This window comes from Symphalangus syndactylus, chromosome 16 (assembly GCF_028878055.3).
Source record: "Symphalangus syndactylus isolate Jambi chromosome 16, NHGRI_mSymSyn1-v2.1_pri, whole genome shotgun sequence".
NCBI lineage: Eukaryota > Metazoa > Chordata > Mammalia > Primates > Hylobatidae > Symphalangus > Symphalangus syndactylus.
In genome coordinates this window covers 38,603,552-38,624,083 of record NC_072438.2, presented here as the reverse complement: position 1 = coordinate 38,624,083, position 20,532 = coordinate 38,603,552, and the positions used below count along the sequence as shown (strand labels likewise).

The following is a 20,532-nucleotide window of genomic DNA, read 5'->3' as shown; positions in this document are numbered from 1 at the left end:
TTTATACGTATATAAATATATATGTATGTATAAAATAGAAAATATATGTGCATATTCAATAATTCATATATGCTTTGATATTTGTTTATATTCAGAACTTGATAGAGGCACTCAAAATGTTTTAGAAATATTGTACCAAGAGCCCAAAGATTTTTTTTTTTTTTTTTTTGAGACGGAGTCTTACTCTGTCACCCAGGCTGGAGTGCAGTGGTGCGATCTCAGCTCACTGCAACCTCCGCCTGCCGGGTTCATGCCATTCTCCTGCCTCAGCCTCCCAAGTAGCTGGGACTACAGGTGCTCCGCCACCACGCCCGGCTAATTTTTTGTAATTTTTAGTAGCAATGGGGTTTCACCTTGTTAGCCAGGATGGTCTCGTTTTCCTGACCTCATGATCCGCCCACCTCAGCCTCCCAAAGTGCTGGGATTACAGGTGTGAGCCACTGCGCCCGGCCAAGATTGGGTTTTAAGCCTAGTTATACCACAAGCTAATTTCATTATTTTGACTTGATCTAATCATTTAATTAAAAATGTAACTAGATGATATTAGTGCTGAGTTGGGTCCCATTTCCCTGAACTTGACTATTGAGCCTCCACAGCTAAGAATGAAAGATGTTCAGTTTCTCACACATCAGCTGCAAAGAGAATAGTTATTGGAATTTATACATTCCCCACAGCTGTGTCACTCTTCTTAATATAATCAAGAGGCATGCTTGGAGACACAAGTTTGTATTTTGGAGAAGAGCAGGCACAGAACGTCCATTCTCTTTCCTTCCTTCCCTATAAAGGAGATGAGGTTGTTTCTGGCTGCAAAGTCCAGGATCAAGGACTGAAGAAAATAATGAAGTTTGGAAGATTGGCTGCACATTTCCTCTTCCTCTATCAGTGAGGGAGAAGTGATCATATCCCATCTGACATTGCTGAGAATTGGAGAAAACATCTTGGAAAATATGCTAGGGATAGTGAGAGTGGAATAGGACCACTTCCCTCCACTATAAATCAGCAGTTCCTAAGTGACATAGAAGTTGAATACTTCATGAGGCCATAGGTTTGACATTGGTGAGTAACAGGATTAGAGGCTACAGCCTTGTCTTGGATGAATAGAGCAGGGGAGCACCATGATTTTGAACAGAGGAATATGGCATGGTGCCACCACCAAGGGCAAAAATAATGAATTTTTAAAACCCAAACATTTATTGAGACTTTATTATATACTAAATTCTGCCATTAGTATTTCATTTAATCATTACCTCCTTCCCCAAAATAACTATTGAAACAGGGAGAATCATCACCATCATTTTACAGGTGAAATAACCATGTCACAAAGAACTGACATAAGTTGCCCATGGCCACATTGCTAGTAAATGACAGAGGTCGTGTTTATGCCAGGCAGTCTCTCCTGAGATATGGTCAAACTGTGCCAGGCAAAGCTAATGTCTCTCTCCACATAAAACCAGCCACACAACCAAATGGTGGTGGAGAATACAAAGCAAAAAAAAAAAAAATTGAGTTAATACTGAATTTTTTAAATGAATAGAATGAATACTTAAAAATGAAAAGTCTCTGTTTTCACAATCGTCAGTAGCTGAAAAGATGTAGAGCTGGGATGAGAATTGTTATGACTTCCTACTATTATACCTTTGCAAAGTGAAGTTTCAACAGATACTTGTGAATACTGGTGTTTACTGGAAAAAATGAAACCCCTTCATGTTTATCCTCTCCTAAGCTGGAGCTCCTTAACAACAAACTGGTTCCAAACAGCTGTCTCACCTTTTAAATGGGGCATTTTGGGACACAGGCTTTGGTGTTGGCAAAGTGAGTTAGAAATCCAGTTTGGCATTTCTACTTTCTTGCACTTTGGCCTTGGATAATTCAGATTTCTCATTGGTAAAATGAGGATAAGAATACCTATTTCTCAATATTGTCATAAAACCTAGACGAGATGGATATATATATATTAGGGAAGACTGTGCTGCTCAAATAACAAGACCCACATTTGGCTTAACAGTGGCTTAACAGGCTGAAATGTTATGTGCTATTCATATAAAATTATTGGACAGGAATTCAGGTCAGCTGGGTGGCTCTTTATCGTGTGGTCATCAGGGAGCTAGGCTGACCACAGCTGAGACTGTAACAGAGACAGAGCACGCGCTAGAGCGAGAGACAGAGAGAGAGAGAGAAAGAGAGTCAACACACCTGGAGGGATTTTGTGGGCAAGGCCAACGATGGTGAATTATTTCTACTTATATTTCTATAAAGAAACTCCAGTCACACGACTGTACTCACCTGTAGGAAATTCTGGGAAATAATCTGCGTGTCCAAAGAATGGACAAAGAATGCTGTGGATAGCTGGCAATTTTTGTCACATGTACCTAAAATGCCTGGTACAAATTGCATTCAATTTAGCTGCTGCTATCTCTCAAAGCCCTAATGGGCTTAAAATTCTAAGAAGTAGAAATGGAAAATTATTTTAATTAAACCATAGATAACCAAATTTCTTGTAAACAGGATACTTTGAGCATTACAATAAGTTTTTCTCAAGCATAAATACACACACATTGACAGTAAGAAAATAATTATTTCCAGAAATATAGTAAAGTTTTAACATTATGTAACTCCCTCTCCAAGAAATAGCAAAAACAGACATTAAGATTTGAAAACAAGAAAAAAAAAATAAAAGCTTCCATGAGAAAAAAAATGATAGGAAGCTTATACCATCTACTTTCCAAAGCTCTTACGAATTTTTGCTTAATAACTTACAGGTGAAAAACAGCCTCACAAAGACCTCACATCGACACACATCTTTTCCTGAGAAATGACCTTTCTACAATTCTATTCCTTCTCCCCCAGGATGCAGATCTGTAAGGTGCTAACACTCAACTACGGCCGTTAGCTCTCCAGTTTTTGAACTGATATGAAACCTGTAATACTATCCAGGTAAATATTTAAAAGAATCAAGGGAAATTCATTTGCAGCATTTAGTAGCTAATACAGTAAGAGGATAGACTTCATTATGTTCAAGGAAGGGTTACCAGGGGAAAAAAGAAAATAAGAAAAAAATCAATAGAAAAAGCTGATGTAACATAATAGAAGGGGAGAAAAACAGCACCTGAGAGATAGAAATTTTCTGTAGCATCTCCTTAGAGATTCCGATGAAGTGAAACAAAACGTGCACTTTATGAAGCTGGAGATAAAAGACTGGCTGACAATATACAGACCAAAATGAAAAGTTAGCTGTCAGATTTGGAGAAGAAAGTTAAGGAAACAAAGAATGCTTTAGCAAAATGTAAATGGCATAAACAGCAGAATTTGGGGAAAATTCTAAAAAAAAAATGTAGATATAAATTCCTGTGGTTCTAGCCATGTAAGGATTTTGCACAGTTGTGGGAAAGAGAAAAATAACATCATAAATATTTTTCTGTAGCAACCTGGGCATAAAGTTGCTTTAACATATCCTACAGAGTAAGGGCTTTCAAACTTTCATTACCACTACCTACAATAAAGCGTTGTTTTACATCATGATCTAGTATACATACATACCACGTACAAAGACAAACATCTTTGGAAACAACACTGTGTATTATATAATGCTGTCTAGAATTTTCTATTCTCTTCTAATTTATTTAAAATAATGTTTATTTAGTTGCATTAATCTGATTGTCTGACCACCTAATGGGTTTGACTAACAGTTTGAAATATACCGATAAAGATGTCCATGAATTTTCAGTGAAAAACAAAGAATGCTGATTCCATGCTTTAAGTTTTTTTTTGTTCAAGTTTCCCTGGCGATCCTATCCCATGCACTTAATTTATTAAAGGGCCCATTCTTTTCTTTAAGCTCTTAGAGGATTCCCCTAGGCAAAGCTTAATGGGCATTTACCTGGAAAATGTTATTAAAGAAAAGGGAGGCTGTGAGTAAATTTCTTATCAGCGCCATCTGTATGCGCACTAGACTCCAGGGAGCTCAATAAACTGAAAAGACTAGAAAAGGTGGAAGACCAAATTTTTGAAATTTCTACTGTGATTGAGCTGAAGGCTAGAAGCAGCCCCCATCTCCATTTGCCTGTACCAAGAGTGAACAATGCCAGCTTGGGTCTCCAGACATTTTCACAATTAAAATGTCTTAGAGTGCTGCAGACAGTGCAAGTCACCTCATTCAGTACTGCTTAAGTTCCAAGTACGTGGAACACTGGATCTTGACGTAAACTGAGTCGTGATAGCATTAAAAAAAATTAAATGGAACAGAAATACCTGACCACTTTGCAGCTTTTAAGCACAATTTATATTTTTTCATTTACTTAAATTAATATCTAATTATGTATGTCTGTGTATATGCATATATGATATAAAATATAGTATGTCACTGAGTAAAGACATCTTAAACTACTTTAGTTATTAATTTGCCATTGCATTAAAAGGAAGTAAAAAGACTGAGTAACTGATTCTGAGTGTTGGGGTCATAGAATTTTCATTTGATTATGATCAAGATTCAAAAAATCAGCATAACATTCAGAAACGTCCTCTACAAAAAAAAGGCAAATGAATCTCTAATAATAACTACATTGCAAAAAAATTGTATTGGATCTATTACAAAACTACTATGTAACACTTCCATAATGCACAGCAACAACAAAAATACTAAGAATTGTAAATAATCCAAAGAAGTAAAATATAGAAAACTAACAACAAATATATAATATAAAATACAGTAGTAAGCTAGGCACAGCGGCACATGCCTATAGTCTCAGCTACTCAGAAGGCTGAGGTGGGAGGATAGCTTGAGCCTAGGAGCTCGAGGCCCATCCGAGAAATATAATGAGATCCTACCTCTTTAAAACAAATGCAGTGGTAATTACAATGATACACCACACAATTTCAATCAATGACGGACCGCATATCCAGTGGTGATCCCATAGGATGATAATGGAGATGAAAAACTCTTATTGCCCAGCGATATCACAGCTCTTATAACATCACAGTGCAACACAGTATTCACGTGTTTGTGGTGATGCTGCCATAAACCCACTGTGCTGCCAGTCTTATCAAAGTATGGCACATACAGTTATATATAGTGCATATCACCTGATAGTTATCATAAATGACTACGTTACTGGTTTAGGTATTTATTACACCATATCTTTTTTTTTTTTGAGATGGAGTCTTGCTCTGTCACCAGGCTGGAGTGCAATGGCGTGACTGCAAACTCTGCCTCCCGGTTCAAGCGATTCTCCTGTCTCAGCCTCCTGAGTAGCTGGAACTACAGGCATGCGCCATCATGCCCAGCTAATTTTTATATTTTTAGTAGAGGCAGGGTTTCAGCACGTTGGCCAGGATGGGCTCGATCTCTTGACCTCACGATCACCTGAAGGCAGATCACCTGAAGCTGGGAATTCAAGGCCAGCCATCCTACAAATATCAAGTAAGAGAAAAGAAAATGAAATTATAGGGGATTTGAAGGATAAAATCAATAGAGCTCATTTACTAACTACATTTCGAATCAATCACATGGAATAACAGGGAAAAATATTAACAAAAAATAGGGAATATTTTTATTATTTTTCTAATGATTTCTGTACACATATAAAAGTGATCTAACATTAAATTAAATTAATAAACGTTTAATAATGCTCTAATTTAATATATAATATGTACATATAATACATATTTTAAATATATATTTATATATTTATAGTATAATATATATTATACTATATATATTTAATATAGATACAACTACAAAAAAGATTCATAAAAGATTATTTAAATAAATGAAATATAATGCCTCCATAGAAGAAAAAATGTTTTTATTGGTATTTGTATTCTCCCTAGATTATAAAATTACCTCGATATGCATAGAGATTTCAGAGATATATTAATCACTTCGACCATAGGTAATGTTGTAGCACCAAATAATTCCCAAATTTTGGCCTCTTACAACAAAGATTTATTTCTAACTAACCCTATGTATCTATTGTTAATGTTGTCACCAGTGTACATCTTATCTGGTTATAGTGAGTCCAATGGCAAAGGGAGAAAAGAAATGATGAATTACATGACCCTCTCACAGTGTTGGCTCAGAAGTAGCAAACATCCTTCCTATTCACAATTCATTGGCCAAAGCATCACTACTTTAGCCTGATGTCAGTGAGGCAGGGACGTATATACCACCCCTGGGAGGACAGAGGATGTTCGTAATTAATATTGTATTTAGGGATGTGTGTGTGTGTGTGTGTGTGTGCGCGCGCACGCACCCAGAGTGAAAGAGAGAGAGCGCAACAGAGATAGACAGAAAGAGACAGAGACAGAGACAGAGAGAGAGATAAAGAGAAAGAGAGACTAGGACTTTCATGTCCACATGAAAAAGAATCAATTTTAATATAACTCATTCCTTTCAAACAGCAACTGAAAATAAAAGGAAAAAAAAGGTAGATAGATGTTTTTAGTTTTACTTCCTTTTAAGACAAATTCAATTTTCAGTAAGAAACTATAAAGGTCCTAGAAGTAAATTGCATACATTTATTCATGGGCTGAGGAAAGTGTTTTTTTTTTTGTATAGCACAAAAATAGGAAACGCCAAAAAAAGACGCATAGATATGGTACATAAAAAGTAGGTACATATATATTCATGCACCTGAGTCTGTGTATATATACATATAGATATATGTGTGTGTGCATATAAATATATATATACACAAATGAAAATAAAAGACAAAAAAACTCTGAGAATACTTTGAAACCTATGTTTTACCAAAGTGTTGATACGCTTAATTAGTCCTTATATGTGTAAATTGTGTATGACACAATTCTAAGGGACAAAATTCACTTTTACAATGCTTGGACATTTGTTTGTTACAGATTTGCAAATTTGACAGTTTGCTGGCAGATTGCAGGCAGTGATGTGTCCTGAAGAAGGGGCTGCTTTTTCGAATTCATACAATGTGCTATTTGGAAGGGGGCAGTGGTGGGAATGATTGTTGTTCCTGCCAGAGTGAAAAAAACAGCCAATTCTTATTATGCTCTGCATTTTTATAGTCAGGTTTACATCACTTGCCAGGTGAAGTTATACAAATAATATCATGTTCTTCTGTTCAAGGGAAGGTTTACAAATAACAGGTTGTACTTGTCCCTGAGTCAAGCTCACCAGCAACAGTAAGGCAACAGCCCGGCCTTTAAACATTTCAGAAAGCCTGCTGCCATTTCCCATGCTAAATAAAAAGAACAAACATTTTTATTTTTAAAATTGAAAGAAAAATAGCAACCTATATAATGAAATTCAATTAAAAGTCACAGTTACTAAAGTAATGCAAGCAAAAATGTGGTTACAATCTTATTGCTGTGAAACTGAAAGGTCAAAGATAATGAAAATATTAGTATTTTCATGGGGGCAGGAAGTTGCTAATTTCCAATATCATTAATGCTTTTGTATATTTTTTCTTCCTGAAAGAAATTAGATAATGTTTCAAAATTCTTAAAAAATATCATTTTATTTCTAGGAATTCGCAGCAAGGAAATAATATTCAGAGATATGAATGAAGTGTATGTACAGTAATTTTCATTCTACCATTATTTTTAGTAACAAAATACATAAACTTTATGATAAAAATAAAATGTTTATTAAATTGGAAAATTTTCAACATATTTTTAAGTTTAAAAGGAGGTTAAAACATAGGAATATGATTCTATATTTTATTTACTATATATATTTATATAATAGTAGATTATATAACCTATAACCTTTTCTATATAATATCTTATCTGTTACACCTAACATGCTATATATCATATATTATATGTAAAGTATATTATATATTCTGCAGGCACGGTGGTTCATGCCTATAATCCCAGTGCTTTGGAAGGAGGGAAGATTGCTTGAGACCAGGAGTTGGGACCACTTTGAACAACATAGCAAAACTTTGTCTCTACCAAAAGGTTTTTTTCCATATCTGAGTTTGGTAGCATGCACCTGTAATAATCTTGGCTACTTGGCAGACTGAGGTGAGTGAATGGTTTGAGCTTGAGGTTGCAGTGAGCTAGATTATGCAACAGCCTGGGTGACAGAATGAGACCCTGTCTCTAGAAAACTATATAATATACATGTATACAATACATCACTTTACTACATCATCTACTATAATAAATGAGATACATTATATATATATGCATAATTTACATATTTGGTTATATCATAAACTTACTATATTTAATTATATAGCATTTATTATATTTAGCTTCTGCTATGAACTGAATATTTATGTTTGCCCCAAAAAGCCATATGTTGAAGCCCTAACCTCCACTGTGACTGTATTTGGAGATGGCACCTTTACAGAGTAATTAAGGTTAAATCATGTTCCTAAGAAGAGACACCAGAGAGCTTACTCTCTCTCTCTTCTCTCTCTCTTTCTCTCTCATCTCTCTGAGTACACACACCAGGGAAAGACCATGTGAGCACACAGGAAGATGAACACCTTTTGCCAGCCAAGAAGAAAGCCCTCACAAGCAACCAAATAGGCCAGCACCCTGATTTTGGACTTCCCAGCTTCAAGAAGTGAGAGTAAAAAGTTTGTATTCTTCAAGTCATCCGGGTTACAAGCAGAGTAAGGCAGCTTCTTCCACTTGTTCAAAATTCTACATTTTAAATTTTTATGATGTGTTTTGGTTGTTTTAAGTGCAACTTTGCAGTATTTCTTATGCTTTGGTGGCATTTTCAGAATACCAAATAAAAGCAGGTTGAACAATAAAGACATTTATTTTCTCAGTAAAACAAATGACAAGTTCAGCAGTGTCAGTTCCAGTCTTCATCCAGTGGCTCAGCTTCATAATCAAGGACTGTCTCTTCTCATCTTTCCCTGTCCACTGTCCTCAGAAGATTGTAGAACCTTATAGTTGAAAGACGGCCATTGCACTTTCTATGATCAAACGTTCTTATCAGATATCACTGAAAACAGAAAGGATAAGATCAGAAGGAAAAATTGTCTTTGGTGGTGGTAAATTAAATAACCAAGAGACCATTAGTCTGACGCTGTCTCCATACTTTGAGTTCACACATAAGAAACCACAACTTAACATAGCATGTAAACCAAAACTGAACTTAGAAGTACATTTTTTTGTAACCACTAATCAGGTTTCATCCAGTCACAAACAGCACAGTTTCATCCAGTCACAAACAGCACAGTTTCAGCCAGTCACAGGCAGCCAACTAATCAAACCATGTTGAAATAAGGAAAATACCTCATCATAGCATACCCAAATAAGACAGATGCCTAGCTTTCCTGCCAATCAGGAAACTTTTCTATTTTTCTTCCATGTTCAGCCTATAAAAGCTTGCTGCTCTCACTGCTAGGTGAGCTCTCTGAACTTCTTCTGGCTCTGAGTGCTGCCCAATCCATGAATTATTCTTCACTCAAATAAACTCTGTAAAATTTAATTTTTCTGAAGTTCTTTTTTTTTTTTTTGGACACTGGTTATAAATTGAGTCACATCCCCACCAAAATAAGACAATTATTGGTAAATGGGAAGGGAATTACCATGACTGTTTAACTAATAATTATGTATACCCTAGGTCTTGGTCCACTGCCAAAAATAGTGTTCTATTGATTAAGAACAAAACCAAGGATCAGCCTACATCATTATTTGAAGTGTAATCTAATATGATGTCACATTATCAAATCTCCTTCACTGTCAAGATGGCTGCCAACTAAATAATATCAGCACTTCAACAAATATGACTTAGACTCAGATGGGAGTTAACGCCAAGGGAGGTTTTTCATATGGTTGAATAATGGAAATTTTGTGAGAATGCTCCAAGCATCTAGTTTCTGTTCCCACCAATCTGACTAGGGAACAGGCACCCCTCCGTGGCTGTAATCCAGATCCTCCCCTTTAGGATTGAGGCACGTTCCCCAGCTGCCAGGAATGTTTGTTCAAAATGGTAATTATATGGCACCATGTTTCTTCTCATAGTTTCCCTGTAATTTCCTCATTTCTGAATTATTAAAGGATTAAGGTCCTGTTCTTGCTACCATATCAGAGTAAAACAAATAAATATTTTTCTGTTGGCATGAGGTAACTTTGCTAAAACAAAAATAGTTAATGTTCCATCCTGGCCAGAATGGGGAAACCCTGTCTCTACTAAAAATACAAAAATTACTTGGGCGTGGCGGCGTTCACCTGTGGTGCTAGCTACTCAGGAGGCTGAGGCAGGAGAATCTCTTGAACCCGGGAGGCAGAGGTTGCAGTGAGCCAAGATCACGCCACTGTACTCCAGCCTGGCAGCAGAGCGAGATTTCGTCAAAAAAAAAAAAAGTTAATGTCTTAGGTAGTTTGGTTTATTACCGTAAACTGTCACCCCAGCAATCATGTCTTTTATATCTGTAAGTGCCTCATGGAAATCGGAGACAGATGGCTAAGGTCTAAATATGGCAATATCTAGCATACGAAAACAGCCATGGAAGATGAGTTAGGAAGAATAATGGTCCTTCAAATACATCCACATTCTAATATGCTGAGCCTGATATAAAAGATTATATTTATATGACATTTATATATGTTATATAATTAACAAATGTATACGATGTTACAAAACATAATAACATTTATTCTGTCTGCTACCTTAATCACTCTTTACTTTCCATGGCAAAGAATGATTAAAGTAGCAGATAGAATAAATGTTGCTAAATTAGCTGCCCTTAAAATTGATTGTCTGGGCAGACTTGATGTAATGACAATGCTCATTTAAAGTGGAAAAAGGAGGCTGAGTAGGACATCATAGTGATACAATATGAAAAGATCTCAATCCTCTTCATCCGGCTTTGAAGATGGAGAAAGGGAACAAAGAACCAAGGAATGTGGATTGTCTCTAGAAGCTGAAAACCGCAAGAAACTGTCTCTTCTCTGGAGCCTCCAGAAAAGAGTGCAGGCCTGCCTGCACCTTTATTTCATCCCTGTGAGACATTTGACCCCCAGAACTGCAAAATAATAAATATGTGTTTTCTCAAGTCACTATGTTTGTAGTGATTTATTATAGTTTCAATAGGAAATTAAAACAGAAGGCTATATGCAATTGGGTTTGGTTTCACAAGAATGCAAGCCCCTAAGAATGCACAGAAATCCAGGAAGAGAATGAGATTGTCCAGAGAATAGAAGTGGGGTAATTAAGCCAATGTAATATAAATCTCAGAAGATGGGTTAACCATAACTTAATCTTAACATCTATATTTAGCTACAAAAGAAGACTGCCTCCACTGCTATTGTATCTGTTGCTGTCGTTACAGTTGATGCCCTGCTTGACTTTTGACACTCGTATTTGCTTTTTACTCAATTCTGGGTTTGGGTTCATGATCCTGTATTTATGTTACCCTCTAAAATGAATCTCCATGTTGTAATTTCTCTGTGGCCAGGTATCCCAAGGAGACCACAGCCCAGAAGTATCTTCTAAAGCTGCAGTCCTCAAACTGTGGTGTGCTAGAAACAGATATTCAGAGGCTATCCTGGGAGTAAAAAAAGTCACATCATCTTCATAAATAATCTTCAAGCAATATCAGTTTTACTCACAGATCTAAGGGGAAACAGTTTTATTTTATGTGTTTGTTTATTTTTACACTACAAATAGGTGAACAAAACTGCAGAAACCTACTTTCCTAGTTTAGTTAATTTTATCCTTCTTTTCCTCACGCATATACTGATACTTACGTGCAGTCAGGTACTGAAAGATTGGGTAATTTTATGCTGTCAAAGAATCACATAACAGTGTTCTTAGTACTACAGTCTCGATTCGGCCAAAATGAGTTCTGCTATTTCACTGGTTGTCATAGCCAATTCTAGTTCCTACACTTAACCCCAATAAAATGATCTTGAAAACAGGAGCCCAACACAACTGGAATTTTTTACTTCATCATTTGTGAACTAGTGTTGTTGTTTTTTTTCATAACAACACACAGGCACACCCACATTCATGCACACATGCATACATGCATACGCACACATACACAAATCAATTCAAAACACTTTGACAATTAACTTTATCAAACTTCCTGTTAACAATCGAATATTCAATATTTCACATAAATATTTGAAAATACATTTGTTGTGTAATTTTTTGTTCTTTTTAAAAGCAGAGTATTCTTAAAATTATATTTTCAACTGAGATCGTAGTTGAAAAATTTAAAAGAGGAACTTTGAGGAAATGGGAGTGTAAAAGAAACGTATTCAAATAAATTAAGGAAATTCAATGCCACTTTAAGTCATTGAGGATCCTAATAGGCATGTTGTCATTCAGATGAAGGAAATGAACTTTACAGTGTGTCTCTGTGTTCTACCCCAAATATAGTTAGTAAATTTGTTGAAGCAGTAGTTTTTCTAAAGAGCATAATTTAGGTTTTTATTAATCATATGTACTTTATTTCCAAAGAAATGCAAGTCAGTTTAAACCAACAGAAGTGATATTTTGCAACTTCTGAGCCTAGTTGCCAAGAGATCTTGTAGCTTTATATGGTTTGGCTGTGTCCCCACCCAAATCTCTTCTCAAATTGTAATCCCAATTGTAATCCAAATAGTAATCCTCATGTGTTGAGGGAGGGACCTGGTAGAAAGTGATTGGATAATGGGAGCATTTTCCCCAATGCTGTTCTCATGATAATGAGGGAGTTCCCACGAGATTTAGTTGTTTGATAAGTGTCTGGTGCTTCCCTCTTTCTTTCTCTCTCTCCTGCCACCTTGTGAAGAAGGTGCCTGCTTCCCCTTTGCCCTCCAACATGATTGTAAGTTTCCTGAGGCCTCCCCAGCTATGTGGAACTGTGAGTCAATTAAATCTCTTTTGTTTATAAATTACCCAGTCTCAGGTAGTATCTTTAGAATGAGAACAGACTAATACACAGCTTTTATTCTACTTTTTTGGAAACTTGCCCTGAGATCACCATAGATAGAAGCCCTCTCATAGGTGGGAATTGAACCTTGAGAACACTTGGACACAGGGTGGGCAACATCACACACCAGGGCCTGTCTTGAGGTTGGTGGAGGGGAGAGGGATAGCATTAGGAGATATACCTAATGTAAATGACCAGTTAATGGGTGCAGCACACCAACATGGCACATGTATACATATGTAACAAACCTGCACGTTGTGCACATGTACCCTAGAACTTAAAGTATAATTTAAAAAAATTAAAGAAGACCTAACACGGTTAATGGAGAATAAGAAAGTACATGAAGGAGAAGCAAGTTGACCCGTGTAGGGCCTTCCAGAGCAACTGGCTGCTCACCAGCACCAGCTTCAAGACATATGAGTGAGACCATCTTAGAGTATTGAATCCTTGTAAAGCCGTCAAATTTACAGTTGCATAAATTAGCCTTGGCAAAAAAAAAAAAAGAAAGAAAGGAAAAAAAAAAAGAGAGAGAACTATTGCCTAGGTGAGCCAAATCCAAGCTGACCCATAGAACCCTGACCAAAAACAGTTACAGTTTTTTTTTGTTTTTTTTGTGTGTGCTTTTTTTGGAGACAGAGTCTTGCTCTGTCACCCAGGCTGGAGTGCAGTGGTGCGATCTCGGCTCACTGCAACCTCTGCCTCCCGGGCCCAAGCGATTCTTCTGCCTCAGCCTCCTGAGTAGCTGGGACCACAGGTGCACACCGCCACACCTGGCTAATTTTGTGTATTTTTTTAGTAGAGACAGTGTTTCATCAAAAAACAGTAACAGTTTTAAGATTATGTGTCTTTGGTTTTCTTTTTTTAAACAGCAATAGGTAACTGATACAAAATGTTCATTACCTAGTGTGCTTTCAAAACCAGATATCCTTTTATAAGACATTAAAAATATTATTAGAACACACTAAAATAAATCAACTGACATCTTTAACATTTGGCTTTAAAATATCCTTAGTGAGATCTACATGTTCATTAGAAAAAAAAATGTGCATTTTTCAATTTACTACAAATAGTTTTGCCAGTTTTTTTCATGACTCCATAACGTAAGTCCCCAGTTTTCCAGCTTCTATTAGAAGTTTTCTCACTAGTTTTCAAGTGCCCACTGACAATTTGTTTTCCCTGTCTACAACCTTGCCATTTTTCCAGCCTATTACCATTATTTCCCTTGAAGCCATGCCCCTTGTTTGGAAATTTTGTTATGGCAATATCCTATATCTAAGTATTAATTTCTGTAACCATTATCTACTGATACTTAACTTAGTGATGCAAACTTAGTAAGTTAAAACACACTAATTTGCTCACTATGCTGTAATTTTGGCCACACTTAGCTGGACAGCTCTTCTGCTAGTCTTGCTTGTGTTCCCACCTACAGTGGCTGTCATCAGACACTGGACTGGGGCTGGATGGGTGTACAAGTCTGTTCTCAGGCTGCTGATAAAGACCTACCTAAGACTGTAATTTACAAAGAAAAAGAGGTTTAACGGACTCACAGTTCCACGTGGTTGTGGAGGCCTCACAATCATGGCAGAAAGTGAAAGGCACATCTTACATGGTGGCAGGCAAGGGAGAATATGAGCGCCAAGTGAAAGAGGAAACCCCTTATAAAGCCATTGGAACTCGTGAGACTTATTCACTACCACAAGAACAGTATGGGGGAAACTGCCCCCATGATTCTCCTCTGGGTCCCTCCCACAACATGTGGGAATTATGGGAGCCATAATTCAAGATGAGATTTGGTGAGGACACAGCCAAACCATATCAATGGGCTATAATATCTTCACTCATATAACTGGCAGTTAGTGCCGGGTATAGGTCAATTGCCTTCTGCTAAAAAGTCTGAGTGTGTTCCATAAGGCTTTCATGCTTCAATAGAGTAGACCAATTTTTTTTTTTCATAACACTCTCAAGGCTGCATTCAAGAAGAACAAAAGCAGAAGCTGAGTGCAACGTAAGCCCATGCTTATTCTGCCAAAATCTACTGATCAACGCTCATCATAAGACCAGCCTATATTTAAAGGGTGGTATAATAGTTTCAATAATGGCTTCTCAAGATACACATCTATGTCTTAAAAGCCAGACACTGAATATTACCTTATTTGGAAACAAGATCTTTGCACATGTAATTAACTTTTGTGATGATACCATCCTGGATATCCCCAGGCAGGCCCTGAATCCAATAACCAGTGTTCTTATATAATAAAAGGCAGAGGAGGAGACACAGAGAAGAGGAAAACCCCATTTCAAGACAAAGGAAGAGATAAGAGTGATGCCAGCACAAGGAATGCTGACAGCCACCAGAAACTGAAAGAGGCAAAGAAACATTTCCTTCTGGAGCTTTCAGAGGAAGTACAGCCCTGGTGACACCTTGATTTCAGACTTTTGGACTCCATAACTGTCAGAGAATAAATTTTTTGTTGTTTTAGGTCACCAAATTTATGATAACTTGTTACTGTAGCCACCGAATATGGCCTCCACCTTCTTATGGGAGGTGTAAGTAGCAAAGTCACCTTGCAAAGGAGTAGACATAAGGAGTGAGAGGAATTATTGCAGATATATTTGAAAACAATCTATTATATGTATGAAGCCCCAGCTCTTGCAGTAACATTTCCAAGTCATTTTCATGAAAAATGGAAACTTGAATGAGAATGAAAATTGTATTCAATTAAAACAAGAGATGTCTTGCACAGAAACAATGTATTTACAACTTCAGTTCAACAATTTTTTATGTGCAATTTTTTAATGCTCAAATTCTCTTATTTATCAGTTTCATGCTTTTCTTAAAAAAGCATATTAATAGGAAAAACTTTGGTAACATTTTGTTTTTATAGATTAAACTGTTTTACATAAAAAAGCAGCATGGCTGAGAAAGATGACCTTAATTTTAAAAATTAATGATGCATTTAAATAACTTCAAAAGATATATTTGACCTATTGATTGAAAGATAGTTCGTTACCTCAAAGTAGCTATCTACATTTTTGTTTATATTTATAATGATAGTCTCCATAGAACAGTTAATTTGCAAATCATGTACAGAAAAATTGATGTTGCAGGTATTTTAACAAGTTGTGTGATATTTTTAGCAAGGAAAATTAACCATTAAAATAGTAGTAAGTGCTGGAACCATGCACAGATGAAGCCAAATCTATGCAGAACTAAAGAATGTGAGTGGCATCTCAAAACAGGTTCATTGTAAGCCCATATTATTACCATCATTAATCACCAATGAAGTATCCAAGATGTTGTTTCTTAATTGTCTCAGGGTGGTCAATGAAATGGTAAAATTCAAAATTTTGTGCAAAGAAAATCCAGTTGGTTTTAATATTCATGTTTAAAACATATTTATAATAAAGTAGAGTGAATGTACGTCATCATGCCCTGTCAACATACAGAAGGTGCTTACAGTTTTTGAACCCAGAGCTAAATTCTTGCTACATATTTTTCTTTGCTTTTTTCCTGTAAAGGAATAAAAAAATAAAAATAAAAAGACTTCAAAAGACTTTAAGGCTTGATTAATTTGCCTCAATGAGCAATGCCTTTCAAGTTGGGTAGCTTTGTGGATGTGGCTCCAAGGCTTAACACTCCTAAACTACTTCAAGGCACAACCATAAATGTTTTCATCACATATGGCAACAAAACTACAAAACAACAAAGTGTAAAAACTAGATGAAGAGAAATGATTATAGGAATTGTGATTTGAATGTGACTGTTAATTCATTTATTTGTGGTTTAAGTTACAGATTCAAAAGGAAGGTAAAGAATAACACTATTAATTATTTTTCTTCAATGAAAAAAAACATTTTGATGATTATTGCCTTAAGGCAATCAAAAAGGCTAACCAGTGGATTAAAGACCCTCTCAGTCTACCATATGGTGAAAATTTTGCATTTCTTCTTCCCACCCCTACTCTCCCCCAAAGAAAATTTCTACTAATATTTTATTGTTTTATTTATTGGTCAGTTTTTTAGGCAACACACTTTAGTAACTACCTGATCATATTGATTGGATTTATGTATTGTAATTATGTATTAATGGAAGGCTAAGTTTTCAAAATATTATGAAAACATAACAATGAAAAGAACTTGCTAGAATGATGTTACCTATTATAATCATAGCCCTTTTTTTCAGTTGATACAGTAAGTGTAACAGCCCATCTTTAATTTACTATCAAGTAAAGCGGAAAACACTCTATCATCTGTTGATAACTTAAAACATTGCACTGTATATTGAAACACACTTCATCTGTTTTTCATAAAAAATTTCAAACAGAACCATCCAGCTTTTATAATATGCATGCATGTTATGACCCAGAGTTTTAATGTTTGAGTTCATTTACCTCTAGTCTACTTAGGTTTCAGAAGTTGGAGACAAACTATTCTGAGATGTGTTTGTCAACACAGCTATATAATGTTTTTGTCACTGTTTGGGGACAAATTTCTGGCCTCCTATGTTCTATGAACAACTAACGATCTACTCTGAGATTGTTTAGGACATTCTATTTACATTAGCCCCATAAATTGGGGGAAGGGGTGGCTAGTGGTCATGATTCCAGAAGAAAGTACATCATTTCTGAAAATAACAGATCTCTTTTTTTAACTTTCTTTCACTTTCAAAGTTTGTCTTTCATTTTTCTTTAACTTTCAAAGTTTGTCTTGGTGACTTAATGCCGTATATATATGAAATAGGGTTAAAAACACCCCTTGAAACAAATCAAAGGTTGACGTAGTCACAGTTTTTTAATACCCACTTATTTCTCCTAACCCTTCCTCCCCCTACCACATACATACTCATCTTGTTGGCAATAGCTGCAGATCAAAATTTGCAGGTAAAATTGATGACTGTCTTAGTTCATTTTCTGTTGCTATAACAGAATATCACAAACTAGGTAATTTGTAAAGCAAAGAGATTTATTTGGTTCGTGGTTCTGGATGCTGAGAAGTGCAAGATAGAGGTGCTGTATCTGGTGACTGGTGAGGGCCTTGTTGCTGTGTCATAACATGGCAGAAGGCATCGCATAGTTAGTGAAGGTGAGAAAGAGAAGAAAAGAAGGCCAAACTCCCCCATCCCTTTTATCAGGATCCCACTCCCATGATAACTAACCCATTCCTGTGATAATGGCACTACTCCATTCATGAGGGCAGAACCTCTATATCTAATCATATATTAAGGGCCTCATTACAATGTAATAGTGCATTGGCAATTAAATTTCAACACAAGTTTTGAAGGGGACATTCAAACCATAATAATGGTGTTATGGGAAGCTCACTGTTGTTATTATGAAATCCAATCTTTCGTCAGATTTCATGTAAGAAATACAACTCAACTTTTCCAATTACTGCTCAGATATTTTTGCTTTCTTTAAAACTCCTTGGATTTGAAGCTTAGCTTTTATCAGTTGACTTAATGGCCTCATTAAACTTTCATTAACTTCTAGAAGGACACTTTCATGTTCCTTATGCAATTTATGACTTTACCTAGATTAAAAGTATTGTTAGTTGGGCATGCCTTCAAAAGGCTTATGCTAAGATAAAGGCTAACTCTGTCCTTCAATTACTATTAAATTCTCCATAGGTAGGTTGGAAGGATTTTATCTGCTGCATTTTGGGCAAATAAGACAACTGTATGCACCTTATATCAGTTTATTATTTTGCATTTTCTATTAAGTATTTCCAGAAATGTTGAAATTTTATTAATATAAAGAAGGAAGACTCAGAAATGTCAAAACTATTTTTATTGAAGTGATAATCAATTCCTGTTGGCATTGCTAAAAACTTCCAAAAAGTTTATTAATTCAACAAATAATAGGTTAAGATTATGTGACTTGCCAAAAACCACATTATTCTTAAGAATACCACCTAATCAAAGAGGTGCAGATCCCAGCTGCTGTCTTCTACAACTATACCAAAAAGAACAGAGAAACTGTTATTTATAGTCAAATTGCAATTTATTAGAGCTGTTATTTTGTCAACCTGTTACTTCAGTGGTTTGTTTGACATTCTTCTAGATGGACTCTCTCTGGTCCTGTCAATTTTTTTTCAGTCTTTTGAAGAGCCTGTCAGTAAAAAATATAAAAATCGTAGTTGTCTAATGAGGTCTTGCCATATGCATACATGCACATCTATGATATGCATGGCATTTTAGATCTGTGGATAAAATAAATGTGAGTTCTTGTTTATTATTTTTTCCATGGGTTCTAAACTAATTATTCAAGTAATTAGGGTTTAATCTTCTTTTAGATAATTGACCTTCACACAATGAAAGATCCCTTAATTTTTATAAATATCTAAAATGCCATATATTTGCTGTTTTTATTTCATGTTTTGACATGACACAAGCACCAATTTCCTTGCAATACATAGTTTTCTAAAAGTAAATCACATTAGTAACACTCAAAGGAACTTTGGAGCTTTGACATGACGTATATATTTTATGAGCTTTCAATATGTCCTTGATAAATGTAAAGGCTTATTAAATGAGCTTCTGTAAGACAAAAGAATCACAAGGTTCATTTTGCCTATACAAGCTTAATTCAAAGCTCCCTCAGACAGTTTTTAAGTTTGTTCATTCACTCAACAAATATTTATTTTGTGCCTACTACATGGCAAGCACTTTTCTAGGGATAAGAGATACACAGTAAGACAAACCCAGATCCCTGTTGTAATGGATTTTATACACATGGGTGTTGGAAGAGGGAAATATTTGGTAGAAAAACTAGACATGTGAATATAAAATAGGGCATGGTAAGGGAGATGGAGGTGCCTAAGTGAGTGTTGCTAATTGATATAGGATGTCAGGGAATTGAGGTCCTCTCTGATAAAGTGACATTTCAGTAGAGATCTGAAGGAAGTAAGAGATTGAGCCCTGCAGATAATCCTGTCAAAGGGTGTTCCAAACAGAGGTGGTACAGTAACGCAAAAGGCAAGAAATAGGATCTTGCTTGTCACTGTCAAGGGGTAATAAAAGGACAGTGTGCCAAGGGTTGTTTTGTTCCAATTGCCAATGTTTGAATTTATTGATAATACTTTTAATTTAAGAATATTTTAAGGACTATAAATCATGCTGCTGTAAAGACACATGCACACGTATGTTTGTTGCGGCACTATTCACAATAGCAAAGAGTTGGAACCAACCCAAATGTCCAACAATGATAGACTGGATTAAGAAAATGTGGCACATATACACCATGGAATACTATGCAGCCATAAAAAATGATGAGTTCATGTCCTTTGTAGGGACATGGATGAAACTGGAAAACATCATTCTCAGTAAACTGTCACAAGGACAAAAAAACCAAACACCGTATGTTCTCACTCATAGGTGGGAATTGAACAATGAGAACACATGGACACAGGAAGGGGAACATCACACTCCGGGGGCTGTTGTGGGGTGGGAGGAGGGGGGAGGGACAGCATTAGGAGATATACCTAATGCTAAATGACGAGTTAATGGGTGCAGCAAACCAACATGGCACATGGATACATATGTACCTAACGTGCACATTGTGCACATGTACCCTAAAACCTAATGTATAATTAAAAAAAAAAAAAGAATATTTTAAGATTTACCAAATATTTGAATATACTATTGTGTTGATTCCCACTACATGCCTGAGATATCATT

At 36.0% G+C, this 20,532-nt stretch overlaps 1 long non-coding RNA gene across 1 annotated transcript; it reads left to right on the top strand.

Annotated features, from left to right (window-relative positions):
- Positions 1–7,814: 7,814 nt before the first annotated feature.
- On the top strand, positions 7,815–8,762 carry LOC134732686 (uncharacterized). Its single transcript, XR_010116112.1, has 2 exons — positions 7,815–7,992; positions 8,428–8,762. It is a non-coding gene; the product is annotated as an uncharacterized lncRNA (long non-coding RNA).
- The last annotated feature ends 11,770 nt before the right edge of the window (positions 8,763–20,532 follow it).